Source organism: Mustela erminea, chromosome 10 (assembly GCF_009829155.1).
Source record: "Mustela erminea isolate mMusErm1 chromosome 10, mMusErm1.Pri, whole genome shotgun sequence".
Lineage (NCBI taxonomy): Eukaryota > Metazoa > Chordata > Mammalia > Carnivora > Mustelidae > Mustela > Mustela erminea.
In genome coordinates, this window is record NC_045623.1 from 105,225,163 (window position 1) to 105,240,059 (window position 14,897).

The 14,897-nt window shown below is 46.4% G+C and overlaps 1 protein-coding gene and 1 long non-coding RNA gene across 18 annotated transcripts in view; one reads left to right on the forward strand and one right to left on the reverse strand.

Annotated features, from left to right (window-relative positions):
* CAMTA1 (calmodulin binding transcription activator 1) overlaps positions 1 to 14,897 on the reverse strand; it is an 821,619-nt gene that overhangs the window by 594,507 nt on the left and 212,215 nt on the right. The gene's annotated exons all lie outside the window — the stretch shown is intronic.
* Positions 572 to 10,232, forward strand: LOC116567887. Of its 2 annotated transcripts, XR_004276416.1 has the most exons (4): positions 577 to 645; positions 775 to 1,011; positions 1,678 to 1,758; positions 9,753 to 10,232. It is a non-coding gene; the product is annotated as an uncharacterized LOC116567887 (long non-coding RNA). The 2 variants fall into 2 exon arrangements; XR_004276415.1 differs by having other exon boundaries at positions 572 to 1,011.

Sequence of the window (14,897 nt, forward strand, 5' to 3'; positions counted from 1 at the left end):
TGCTTGATGTGTCCGTGGGATGTTATTATCAACAACCTCAAAAGGTTCTTTTGTTTCATCACCTAAAACACTATAGATGATCCCGTCGCAAAACCGATCAAGAAGCCTTCCGAGAGCAGTCTATATAGTCCCAACCCCAGACTTCCAAGGCCTCACGGAACGAAGCACAGGCACGACACAGTTAGCTTCAAAGACAAGAAAGCTGCAGCCACTGGCAAGAGCCCTCTGCACGTCGCAGGACCTCAGCTTGGCTGAATCTCCCAACACCACCGAACAGTAATAATACCTAATAATACTGCCCCATTATTGTTGCTATAGCAACAAACACAATGTAATTGATCCAGCTGGCTCACTTAGTAGAAACCTAACGAACTACAAAAAAAAAAAAAAAAAAAAAGTGGTTGGGAAGAGCTGAAGGAGACATAGAAACAGAATCACTTCACATGAAAAGCCTGTCATCTCGGACATCAGTAGAGGGGGGAAAGCACAGACAGACCCAGATTCTAACTGTGACTTCACAACTGACTGCGTGACCTCGGGTGAGTTACACATCTCAGAACGTGCGTGGTCTCATTAGGGCAATAATCCCATTTCATAGGTGATCATGAAGTTGAATGTGAAGCTTGGTCAAGCCCGCGGTCCTCAGTAAATGACAGCTGCGGGCACCAGGATAATCCCGGGGGGAGCTCTCTAGCCAGTGCTCACTGAGCCTGTTCCGTGGAACTGGGAACCTACCATCTACTGATGCATCTTCTCTTTTTGTATATTTCTCAGCGGCAAGGTAGACGATGATGAATGTGAAGAATTTGAAGCCTTCCCAAAACTACAGAATATCATAAAAAACTACCTGCCCATCAACTACGCTTTCAAGTTTTCCTATTTTGCTGGATTTTCTCAGATTTATTTTTTGGAAATGAAAACTCAAATTACAGACTTAACTAGGGTTCCTGTCACCTCTCCCATCTCATCCTCCTCCCTCCAAGAGGAAGCCACTATGTCCATACTACAAATGTAGGTATCCACAAACATATACATTCTTTTCCACTTTAAGCTTATATAAACAGTATCATACCGCACATCTCTTTCTGCAGTGTTGTTTTTTCTACCCAGATGTTTTGATCTTTATACATGTAGACACATATAGCTTTAGTTGACGCATTTTAATTGCTACATATTATTCATTATATAAATATACAGTTCATTTACCTGTTGTACTTCTGATACCCACTTAACAGTATTCAGATTTGTACTAGTGTAAACACTGCTACAAAGAAACATTCCTGTCCGTATATCCCATATATCCGTACACAGGTAAAGAGTGTCTGTAAGTGATTGCAGTTCTCCAAGTGTGATCCATGGGTCCTTGGGACATCCCCAAGACCCCTTTAGGGGACTTTGAGGTCAAAATGATTTTTTTATAATACTAAGAAGTTATTTGCCTTTTGCTCTGTGTTGCAATTTGCACTGCTAGAGCAAAAGTAACAGCAGGGAAAACTGGTGGGGCCTTGGTACCAGTTAAGGAGGCAGCAACAAACTGTACTAGCCATCGTATTCCTCGTCACCGCGCACTTTCCGAAACACACTCCGGCTCTACTTAAGAATTCCTTAATGAAGCAGTAAAAATGATGTTTTTTTTTCTTTTTCACTGAAGTATAACTAACAACAGTGTTACACTAGTTTCAGGTGCAGAATGTAATAATTCAACAATCCTCTACGTGACTCAGTGTTCACCACGGTGTTGTCACTGCCCGTCACCAGGTAATCTCATTTCCATCTTGTTGCCTGTATTGCCTATGCTCTACTTCCCCCCTCTGTGACTGACTGACTCTGTAGCTGGAAGTCTGCACCCTCCATCCCCTTTATCTGTTTCACCCACCCACCCCCGCCCGCCTCCCCTCTGGTAACCGCCAGTTTGTTCTCCGTATTTAAGAGTCTGGGTTTTTGTGTGCCTCTTTTTTTGCTTTGTTCATTTATTTGTTTTGTTTCCTGAATTTCCATATATGACTGGAGGATGGCGTATATATGGAAATGGTCTTTCACAAAACACCACACCTCCAGCTCCGTCCATGTTGTGGCACATGACAAGACCGCATCCTTTTTATGGCTGCGTAATATTCCTGTGTGTGTGTCTGTGTGTGTGTGTGTGTGTGTGTGAATCCCACATTTTTATCTATTCATCTATTGATGAATGTTTGGCTTACTTCCAAAAATTACTGGTTTTATTAAATATCAATCTTTGGTTACATGTCTTTTCAGTACCCTATGTGACAGAACGGAAGGTGCCCAAAGCCTGAAGTATGTCAGGTGGCCGTCCTGGGGAAAAGCGTGTGTGTGATTGGTGTGAGTAGCTAAACTAGCTACTTGTTCCATGGAACACCATTTTTACTTGAAAGGATGACCGACAAATTACGGTTATTGAGATGTGGGTATTTGGCAAGACTTCTCCTTCTGGCCAAGATGGAGTAGCACGAGCTGGATGTATCCTCTGGCTCGACACAGCTAAAAAGCTAGACAACATAGAGGAGACACCAGTTTTCTAGACACTGGACATCAGGCAATGAAGGACAGCAATCTCAGAGAGATGGGAAACAAACAAAGTGAGACCTATGGCTGCCCAGCTGCTTACAAGAGAACGTCTACAGGTTCTCTACAGATGTATAGGTCTATAGACATACAGGTCAAGGCACAGGAAGGGGACCCAGGCAGAGCCCAGCAATCCCCCTGAGTTGGGGAGAATGGCTAGGGACCAAGGAGGCCAGAACAGGAGGAGGTCAGAGGCAGAATACCAGAGAAAGGCACACAGAGAACTCCAGAGCTATACAGCTATCCATGTCTTCAGAAAATACAGATTAATGCATGTATATGAGGAAACTGTCTGAGGTCATATAATGAATCATACCAAAGAACTAGTGAACAATCACCATCATCCACTAGATTCATCCCATAATAGGGCCTATTCCCATCAACCAGAATGAAAAACATCATAATATCTAGGGCATGGGTAGAGTGTTTAGTAGAATTTTACCTCAGTCCTAGCGAAAAATTAGCCCTAGACTCAAGGCTGCTGTGGATCACCTAACAAAGCTCTAGGGCAAAGCTCACGAATATTTATAGAAATGAAAATGTGTACCCTACCCAGCAAAGTGAAATTCATATGTCTGGGAGCAAACAGAAATTTTCCAAGCCTGTAAAGAAGCAAGAAAATATTACTCATAATGAAAAGAAAAATCAGCCACAACCAAACCAAAAATTACACAATGAGAAAATCAGCAGTTAAGATTGAGCACATTAAGAAGAGAAAAGACATGGAGGGTCACTCAGGGGCTAAAGCCTCTGCCCTTGGCTCAGGTCATGATGATCCCGTGGTCTTGGGACTGAGCCCAGTGTCAGGCTCCCTGCTCAGTGGGGTGCCTGCTTCTTCCTCTCCCCATCTCATGGCGTCTGGCTCTCTCTCAAATAAATTCTTAAAGAAGAAGGAGGAGGAGGAGGAGAAAGACGAAGAAGAAGAAAGAATAAAAAGAGACACAGAAATTTTAAGCAGACCCAAGTAAAACTTCTAAGGAAGAAAATTGCAATGAAAACCTAAGTTGCAATATGAGATTAGAAAAAAAAAAAAAAGAAAGAAAGAAAGAAAAGAAAACCTACTGGATAGGAGTCACAGAAAATCAGACTTCTCCAAAGAAAATATTAGTGAACTTAAAGACATGGAAATAAAAACTAACCAAAATGAAAGAGAGAGAAGGTGGTGGTGGGGAATGAACAGAGCATCAATGACAGCTTCAATCTAGTACGCATAATGTTTCCAAAGGAGAAAGGACAGAAGAAATTTTGAAAAAATATGGACAAAAATATCAAAATTTGATAAAAATTATAAATCCACAGATAGAAGTTTGATGAGCCCAGTCACTAAATAAATAAATAAATAAAACAATACCAAGGCCTATAATAATCAACTCAATTAAAACTAGTGACAAAGGGACGCCTGGGTGGCGCAGTTGGTTAAGCAGCTGCTTTCGGCTCAGGTCATGATCCCAGCATCCTGGGATCGAGTCCCACATCGGGCTCCTTGCTCGGTCTCCCTCTGCCTCTGCCTGCCATTCTGTCTGCCTGTGCTCGCCCTCTCCCCCATCTCTCTCTGATAAATAAATAAAATCTTTAAAAAAAAAAAAAAAACCTAGTGACAAAGACAAAATCCTAAAAGCAGCCACAGAAAATAGACACATTGTATACAGAGACATAAGGACATGTGGACCTGCAGGGGTCTCACCAGAAACAAGACAAGACAGAGGATACATCCAGTTCGTGCTACTCCATCTTGGCCAAAAGGAGAAAAGTCTTGCCAAATACCCGGAAGACATAGAGCACTTCTATAAAGTTCTGAGAGGAAAACTGTCAACCTAGAATTCTTCCTCCAATGAAAAGATCTTTCAGAAACAAAGACTTCTTCTCAGAGCTACAAAACCTGAAAAAATCCATGACCAGCAAATATGCATGACCTGAAATGTTAAGGGAAGTCATTCAGGCACAAGGAAAAATGTAGATCCAGGATGGAAACCTGGATCTACAGAAGGAAATGAAGAGCACCAAAAAAGGTGAATATGTGGGTAAATATAAAGACTATTGGGTCCCCTGGGTGGTTCAGTCAGTTAAGTGGCCGACTCTTCATTTCAGCTCAGGTCATGATCTCAGGGTCCTGGGATTAAGCCCCGTGTTGGGTTCCATGCTCAGCAGGGAGTCTGCTTGAGGAGTCTCTCCCTCCACCCCTCCCCCTGCTCAGACTCTCTCTATCTCAAATAAATAAATCTTTTTAAAAATATAGACTATTGGAGGGGCGCCTGGGTGGCTCAGTGGGTTAAAGCCTCTGCCTTCGGCTCAGGTCATGGTCCCAGGGTCTTGGGATCGAGCCCCACATCGGGCTCTCTGCTCGGCGGGGAGCCTGCTTCCTCCTCTCTCTCTGCCTGCCTCTCTGCCTACTTGTGATCTCTGTCAAATAAATTAATAAATAATCTTTTAAAAAATATATAGACTATTGGATTACTTAAATCTCTTGAAAAGACAATTAACTATTTAAAGCAAAAATAATAATTAATTATGGGGCTTACAACATATCTACAGTAAAATGTGTGAAAAGAATAAGGAAAGAATGGAACAGAAATGGAACTAGACTGGCGTAAGCTTCTTACACTAGACATGCCATGGTTCAATACCGCTTGAACGTGCACTGTGATAAGTTAAGCATGTGTACTAAAACCTGTAATAACCACTGAAATAATAGAGTTAGAGCTAATAAGCCAACAAAACAGAAAAGATGGACTAAGAAAAATTGTTTTAATTTGTCAGTTAATTGAAAAGAAGGTAGAAAAGGAGAAAGGGGAAACAAAGAGCAGATGGGAAAAAAATAGAAATCAAACGGAAACCCGATCATACTGACAATCACATGAAATATAAATAGGCTAAAACTTCCAATAAAAGACAGAGATTATAAGATTGGCTTGAAAATCAAGATTTAACTGGGGTGCCTGGGTGGCTCAGTGGGTTAAGCCTCTGCCTTCGGCTCAGGTCATGATCTCAGGGTCCTGGGATCGAGCCCCGCATCGGGCTCTCTGCTCAGTGGGGAGCCTGCTTCCCCCCCTCCCGCCTGCCTCTCTGCCTACTTGTGATCTCTCTCTCTTTCTCTGTCAAATAAATAAATAAAATCTTTTTTTAAAAAAGATTTATTAAAAGCAAGATTCAACGATATGCTGTCTACAAGGTGCTCACTTTAAAGGTAAAAAAGAGACTGAAGGTAAACAAACAGAAGGAGCTACACTGTGCCACCACTAACCAGAAGAAATCTGAGGTGGTGATACTGCTATCACACGAGGTAGATTTCAGAACAAAAAGCACTCCCAGAGGAAGAAAAGTTCATTTCACAATAATGAAGGAGTCATTTAATCAAAAGGACATCACAGTCATAAATGCTTAAGCACCTTTTCATGTGTCTGTTGGCCATCTGCATGTCTTCTTTGGAAAAATGCTATTCGGGTCCTCAACCCATTTTTTAATGGAATTTTTTTTGGAGGGGGTGGTTTGAATCATAGAAGTTCTTTATGTATTTTGGATCTTAAACCTGATTGGCTAGATCACTTGTAAATATCTTCTAACACTGTGTGTCAACTATGCTCAAATAGTAGCTTTTTAAATAAAAAAAACTAAAATATCCAATAGGCACAAGTAAGTGTATGTACGCTTCTATGTGTGTATACACACCAAACAAGAGATGTTCAACATATACGAAGCAAAAACTGATGGAAATACAAGCAGAAATGGAAAAATCCACAATTTTAGAGATTTCCACACTCCTCCCTTAGTTGGAAAATCAAGCAGACATAAGAACAGTATGTGGAAAACCTAAATGACACTATCAACCAACCTGGCCTACCAGACGGTTACAGAACATTCCGACTAACAACAGAATACACTTTCCTTTCAAGTGCACACAGAACAGTTATTGCGGTAGATCATATTCTGAGCCATACAACAGGTCTGGATAAATCTAAAAGTTAAAGAATTCAAGTCATACAACTATGTTCTCTGACCAAAATGGAATAAAATTGGAAATTAACAACAAATACGCATCTGACAGATTTTTCTTAAGTGAACATAGTAAGACTCTCACTTCAACTGATCAGACTTGCAGGCAACGACAAAGCTGGAATTTTCCAGAAAAATGAGAATTTGGGAAAACTTACATTTACCACTGTGGTATTTTGTACTTTGTTTCAGATTCCACATTGCAAATAACCTCTAAAAAGGACTACTTGTCAAGTTTCAGTATAATATCCAAGAAGAATATTCAGAATTCTCTGAAAAGACAATTAAAATACTTCTCGCTTTTTATATAAAATTATGTATATGAGGCTTAATTTCTTCATACACTTCAAATATTGTAACAGTGAAGGCAGAAGCAGATGTGTGAATTCAATAGTATTCCATGAAGCTAGACATTGAAGAAAGTTGTAAAAATGTAAAACAATGTTACTCTTCTCACTAAATTTCATTTGTTGTTGGAAAATATAGTTACTTTTCAGTAAATGATGTGCATTTATATTAACATAAAATGACTTTATTACTGTTATTTTCAATGAAGAATACAAATTTTAATTTGTTTTATTCTCTTTTTTTAAGATTATTTATTTATTTGAGAGAGAGAGAGCGAGCATGAGCAGGGGGAGGAGCAGAGGGAGAGGAAGAAGCAGATTCCTCGCTGAGCAGAGAGCCTGACATGGGGCTCCATCCCAGGACCTCGAGATCATAACCTGAGCCAAAGGCAGACTCCTCCGTAACCGACAGTGCTACCCAGGCGCCCCTGTTTTATTTTCTGGTGCAGTAAATATTATAGCTCTCATCCCAGAAGCAAAAGGTCTTTGGGGTCCTTGACAACATTTTAAGAGCGTGAAGGGCTCCTAAAACCAAAAAGTTCAAGAGCCCCTGCTCTAGAGAAGTTGATCGCTCAGTCATAGGCTACACAAAAAGATGTTTCTAGATGTTTACAAAATCACCAGATGACTGAATAGACATGGACAACTACTAGAGCCCTTGATTTTGTAGCAGTGGTAATGCTGATTAGAGTAGCGACAAAGGCTCCTGCGTAGTAAGCCCTACTATGTGCCTACTATGTAAGCGTAGTAATGCTGATTAGAGTAGTGACAAAGGCTCCTGCGTAGTAACCCCTACTATGGGTCTTCTCAAACTGAGAGCCTTGCTATGCGACAACCACTATGGAAACTGAGTGTGATTCATGTATGACGATGGACAAAGGAACTGGGGTTGAGGTTAAATTAGTTGTGCTAGACAATGAAGGAGTCAGGTTTTGATCCAGATCTGTCTGACTCCCAACCAATAACACCTCCCACGTTCACTGCTCTGAAACGGTGTCCTGACTTGCTGTCCTTTTACTCTCTGTCGTCCTCAGAATTTGCCTGACAGCACGTCCCATAGCATCCACGTGTTGTCTCTTTCTACCCCATCAGAATGTAACTCTGCGAGCTCAACAGAGATTTCAGTCTGTCTTCCCAAATCCAAGACCTTTCCTGGTACCTTAGACATCAGAGCAGGCAGCCAGTAAGTGTTTGCTGAACGGGTGAATGAATGAACCATCTGTAATAAACAATTCTGTAATCTATGGTGCTTAGAGCTCCAACTGCATTCAATTAATTTTAGCCCTCATCAATTTTTTGCATAAAAAAAGTACTATGGGCTTTAATGTATGTATACCATATATTGCCACAGTGGATAAGGGTAGGGATAAATCTCCCCGTTTTATGGAAGGAGAAATCAAGCTCCAGACAGTTGTTTGCTCCAGGTCTTGAGGCCTCAGGAGAAGTTCCCTGGCTTCGGGTTAGTATCTGGTCCCCAGATCTTAGGACAGAGACCTTTCTTGAAGTTTTGGGGGAAGGTGGGTGGGGTGAGCATTCTCATCTGGACCTAGGAAGTAAGGGGGGAAATCGAGACCTGGGCATTCGGTCTTTACTTTGTTTGGGGGTTCTTTCAAGTTATTAAAAATCCTAACTTCAGAACACTTTGAGGCCCAGGTCAGAAAGAATAAAAGTGCACGTTTATTCACCTCTAACGTCCCAAACCCTCACTGAGCACACCAGGTGCCCCACGATGCTCTGGACAGGCAGAAGGACAAGGACACCATAGACCCCAAGCTGGGGGGACGGATGGAGACACGAAACAAGGAATACCAACACCAGAGTGTCTCTGCAAGCCCCACAGGGATGCCCATGGACAAGTGTCCCAGGCAGTCTGGAGTCAGGCATGGTGGCCAAGGGTCAGGATGACCAGAGACAGGCTGGGAGGAAGGACAGTCTGCAGGGCGGAGCTCAGATTCCCAGACAGGAGCAAGAAGGAAGAGGTGTGAGAACTCCAGCTGGAGTTTCCGAGAGCAACCAGGAGCCTGGCTAGAGGGGCACCCGTGTCTAAGACAGGCTCTAGGCTGGAAGACAAGGGGCTCGGCGGGGTTGGCAGGTCTCACTGGTTCGTGCTGTGAGTGCTGGCTGTTGGTCCGCCCGGACCCCCAGCCCTGCCACCCAGAGACTCCCCAGCAGGAACATCCGTGCTCCACAAGTAAGACGACGTAATGCCTGGCGGCCGTGTCCCTGCCGGCCCCACCACATGACACACTTTCTCTCTCCAGCTTCATTTCTGCCACAAACTGGGACCCAGAGAAGTGTCAGGAAGAAAAATGCAGAAGAGTATTTCTGGTTAACCTAGGCATTACCGCCGAAGGGAATAAATAAAAAGACACAGAGTCACCGCATCTGCCACCAGAAACACCAGGCCGACTGAGCAGACTGAAAATATGGGCCCAAGCGAGTGCTGAGATTTAAAGAAAGGAAAAGAAACTGTAACCTGGCATATATTGATCTCTAGGTCCCCGAAATATAGAAGGAGCCTCAACTCATCCCTTGCCCCAGGGCCAGTGGGCCTCCCAGGGGTGGTGCCCTCAGGCTTCAACTTTAATTGCTCGTTTTTAAATGTAGCCTGTGCACCGCTACAGAGCCTCAAAGCAGCCTCTCAATGCTGTAGTTGTGATGTTATCTCGAATCCCAGCAGCTAGAGTGACGTGTGTATGTATGTGCACATGCATGTCCCTAAATACAACCAGGAAAGGGGGGGGGGGTGTTTGTTATTTTGTCTCCAAGATCTGGGCAGGAAAATGCTACCACAATGACCCTTCGGCTGCTTTTCCCCACCCCCTTCTCTAGGCACGAGAAGCTGGAAACTTCCCGAAGCACCAAACTTCACCAAGCACGCTCAAAGACCAAGACCAAGGATCCACCCCAAACCGAGCTCTGTCACCTGTCAGAGACAGCCCCAGCACAAGGCTAAGACCTACGGAAGTGGCCAGGAGAAGTCTGGGCCAGAGAAGGCGGACAACAGCTCCTGACCCGCGTGCGAACCTTAATTCCTGGGTCAAACGCTGGAGAAACGGCCCCCTCCCCTGTGACAGGAAACCACCCGTGAAGGTCCCTAAAACCTTGTGAAACTAATTGTGTGGTGTTTGCTTATACCTGAATTCTGGCAAGAGGAGCCGCAAGGCTGCAGGAAACCTCGAACTGCCGCAGCCTCCTGCCCTCCAAAATCCAAAATCCAAAATCCATTCACCTGAATGACATGTCGGCTGTGCCCCACACGCCTCCCTAAATATAAGCGTAAGAGGAGCATGAATGTGCCGCCTCCGACCACGGCCCTGCAGTCCCTCGCTGTGATGGCGCGTCTCCCCTCTGGGCCTTCGCCCATGGGGTCCCCTCCTCTCCTGCCCTTGCTCAAACCGGACTGACTCCTTCGATTTGGCTCAGATCCTGCTCGGACAGGAAGCCCCCCCAGCCCCAGCCCCCTCCGCTACCTCCACTCCCAGAGGGGGTTAGCAGCGGTCCTCTGTGCCTTGATCAGACACCCACCGCGGCATCCCTCAGGGTTGCTGCAATCATCTGTTTGGGTGTCTGCTCTTCCCACTCCCCGGGGAGCACCTTGAAGGCAGAGGCAATGTCTTTTTTTTTTTTTTTTTAAGATTTTATCTATTTGTCAGAGAGAGAGAGTGTGTGTGTATGTGTACAAGCAGGGGAAAGAGGCAGAGGGAGAGGTAGGCCCCCTACTGAGCAAGGAGCCCAAAGTGGGACTAGATCCCAGGACCCTAGGATCATGACCTGAGCCAAAGGCAGATGGTTAGCCCACTGAGCCACCCAGACGTCCCAACAGAGGCAATGTCTTAATTATTAAATGTCTCCCCAGCACCTAGCCCAGAGCCTGGCACAGAGACGCACGCAATTCCTGACGAATGCAGTTGTGCCCACCCTCCTCGGCCACCACCCACCACACTGAGGCCAGAGGGGCTGAGGAGATGACCCCAGAAACTGGGGGCTGCATCCCACTTCCCTCCAACACCCGGCGGTCCTTTTGCTGAGGAGACCCCAGCTCTCCGCCTGTGCCCGGGGAAGGTCTGAACGTCCCCGCCTCCCCGCAGCGCAACAGTGTGGCCAGGACCCCCTGGGGCCTCCAGAGCCAGCTCTGGGTCCTGCGGTATCCATTCCCACAGGGGAAAGTCATTGCATTCAGATCAGCTGCCGCGGCAATAGGTCAGGCTTCCAGAAGCCTCCCGCAAACGCTGATTAATGGCCAGGAGCGGCTCTCGCGCATCTCATTACGCACATAGCTGCCATGAAACCATCTTTGCTTTACAGTTTTGTGCAGGACATAAAAGTGGGAAATATCCCAGCCTTCAGAGGGAACAGGCTATGAATATTGAAGCAGACCCGGGTTATTAATCCAGCACCATTAGTCTTAGGGAGTCACCCTAGCACTGACCCCCTAGAAGGAAATTTCTCTTGCTGTCCATTTCTCACTGCAAATTATCCCTCTAGCCACCATCCCCACCACCTGTGAATTATTTGATATTTTGGAGAGGAAAGTAAACAATATAAAAAATCAGCAGGACTTAGGGGATCTATAAATTCTTTGCAAGTTATTTTCAGAGTGAGGAAAGCTGATTCATATGGCACTTTACTTCCCGAGATTAATTTAGTTTGCTTTTTTTCCCCTTTATTAATAGGAGGTAAGCACCCTGGAAAGATCACATTTTCGTTCTCAGCAGCACCTGTCAAGGGGATCCCAGGCCCACAGCCCATATCTGAAGGCTTATCCCCGAAAGGTATTCATGGAGCAGACACAGCATCCGTGGCGCGTCGGGTACACAGCAGCTCGCGGAGCCCCCGGAGCAGACACGCGAGGACCCTGCCGCTGTCAGAGGCCGGCTCTCCATTGCCAGTGTGGGAGGGTGGAAGCACCTTTTCCCCTGTCATTTTCCCAGCAAGATGTATTAAAACCGAGAAGGCGGGCCCTGTCCTGCATTTCCCCCTTTTCGTATTTATCTAAATAAGTGAGGTTTTACTGCAGCTGCTTTCCTAGGGGTTTAAAGGTTTGCCTTATCTCTGGCGCTCACTCCTTGCGCCATGCTCTACCCACACGCACATCTGGGCTTTTATGGGACCCCGTGTTCCTTTTCAGTAGGAGGATCTGGGTCTGTCTTTCTTCCTTCGGCTGTGTTGCTCCCAAGTCTGCCTCCCTCTCGTTCTGTCTTCTCCTTCTGAGGCCCCATTGGAGACACGCAGGACCTCCTCACCCACGGCCACATCTCGACTTTCCTGCCCCCGCGTCTGGGCGGCCTCCTCACTCGTTCCTCCTAACCTGTTCCTTAGCCATGCGTATAAGCTTTTGTTGGCCTCACCTACTAGGAGTTAGTTTGATGGGGGCTTTTTTTTTTTTTTTTTTTTTGGTCTCACTTACTAGATATGTTTATCTCGAACAACTCATTGATTCTTTGAAAAAAAAAAAAAAGAGGCAAAAAAAAATTGCCCCGTTATCTCCTAGTCAAGTCACGTGGATTTTATTTCTTATTTCATCTCTTCAAACCTCTTAAGCGCATTCTGTCTACCATCTCTCTCAGATTCCTGTTATCTAAAGTTCCTGACACATGAGTCCTCCTCTCCCGGCGTCTGCGGGTTATCTCTCCGGGCGGGAGCTTGTCTTGTCTGCCTTATAACCCCTGTCCCACAGCTTATCTACAGTGGGAGGCCCCCCAGCTTTCTTTCCACAGGAGTCCCGTGTATGCCCTCCGCTGAGGACGAAAACCCACAGGACAGCTTCAAGAAGCACCTGACAAAGTCCAAGGGTCTCACGAGGCCTAGACCAAATGTCACGTTAGGTTGGTTCTCTCTCAGGGCAGGATCCGGCTGCACTTCTACAGACCTGGTAGGCTTGGTATCTCTCTGTCCGGCAGGAAAACTCTTTGTATACCTAGGCTTTGTGGTGGGGCATACCATGCCCCGCGTTGACAGACAGAAGCTTCCTAGTTTCTACCGATAGGGCAGCCTCTTGTCCCCAGTTTGGGGCAGGAGATCTAGCTCCACCTCCCCAGGACCTGGAAAAACCCCAGCAGAGTCACTCAGCATAGAGCCCGAATCTCCACCTCAACTTCTGACACCCACAAACCTCTCCAGTTCTCCTGGAAAACAGGCTACATTTCACTCCAATTGTATCTAACCGAACCTTCCTCTGGGAATAGAGTCGGAGCACGAGTCTCAGAGGGGCACGGTCTGTGTCTTGACGGTAAATTCACCTGCATACCCCCTACCCCGAGGGATTAGACTCTTGCCTAACACTCACCAAGAACACCCGAGAACACACCAAACCGTGGACAGAGCTAGCCCTCCTTCAAACACCTCAGACGTGTGGCCAACATACCATCTGGTCAGAGAAAGAAAAGATAATGCCCCCAAAATGCCACCCAGCACTTGGGGCCCACTTACATCTCTAGGACTTCAGAGGCTGCCAAGGCAGTTTTACCTGGATATTCCAAGAACTCGGAAACAATTATCTGACCAAACCTAACTTTCCTAAAGAGGCTGTTTCCTGTCATCCTAGACTGATCAGGGAGGCCCAATTAAGATTAAAACCCACTCCTTGTGCCCCCCCCCCCCCCCCCCGCTGCATAACCAGCCACACAATACTGGCCCGACACAATGCTCATCAGTGTCACCCTGGCCCCTCCTCAGAGGCCTCTCTCCACAGCCAGCCAGAATGTGTGGACAGAAGCGGTAGTGAGGAGCCTGTCCCTCAGCCCAGAGAGCACACTGCTGGGACTACAGTCGTGGCAGAGAGAAGAAAAGGCGTGAGCAAGAGAAGCAGACCATCTTCTCTTCAAACTCAAACCAAATCGCACGGGTACATGCCTCTAAAGGGCAATTTCCAACACCCTTTGATAATTGTTCCAAGGGGACTTTTTATCCCACCCCATGATGGTGGTGGAGGAGAGGTCACACTCTGGAGACCTGGGTGTGACATGGGACTTTGCGATGGACCTATGTGGTCTGGGGTGTGTCCCTTCACTTTCCCTGAGCCTCTGGGGACAAACACAAGAGCTATTTCATAGACGGGACAGGCAGACTAAACTGCCAGCCATACACAGTGGTTGCTGATGCCGCTAATAATGATGTGAGAGCGGCCGAACCCCAGAAATAAATCGTCCTGGGCTGGGTCTTCTCCTCCCTCTAGTTTACAGGGAGACAGAACACAGTCTTTTCTAAAAGTCAAATATTCGAGAACATCTCCTCACCGCTCTCCCACTCCAAATGAGTGAGGGTTTCAAAACCAGCTTTATTGAAATCGAACTGCTACCCAGTAACTGCATAGACTTAAGATGTACAGCTGATGGGTTCTGACACCTGCCTACACCGATGAAACCATCACCATCTCAAGACAGTGAACATACCCGTCATCCCCAAATCTCCCTCCTGCCCTGCTCACTCTGTCCCACAGGTAGGATTTCATTACAACGAACAATCTAGTAAGAAAGGAGAGAGAGGGGCAGAAAGGCAGAGGGAGAGGAGAGAGAGACGCAGGGGAAGCAAGAAAGCAGAACAGGTGTTTGATGGCCACACGATGGCCGGGAGAGCCAGAGGGAAAAACCGGGGGGAAGGGCGAGCATGCAGGGAGCAGAGAGACAAGAGAGAAGCTGAGGACAGGTGTGCACATCTGTCCACTTCCCCTCTGGGAGCCAGAGAAGCCACCCACCACTCCCGGGGGCGCCAGATGCCCTGCTCAGGAGCCGGGCTGCAGCTCAGCGGGGACCCTGCACCGTCGCGCCCCATTGCGTGGCCCCATTTTTCACTGTCAAGGCCCTGCTGCAGCACAATTCATCACGGCCAAGTTCGGAAACTACCCCTGTAAACACAGAGTGATTCCACCTGGCAAGGGCTTGATTGCCCACACCGCCTGGGCTGCGTCAGCCAAGACGGCTGGCATCTGGGCGGTGTCGGGCCTCACTCCTGAGACCCAAGGGCAGTGAACGGTTA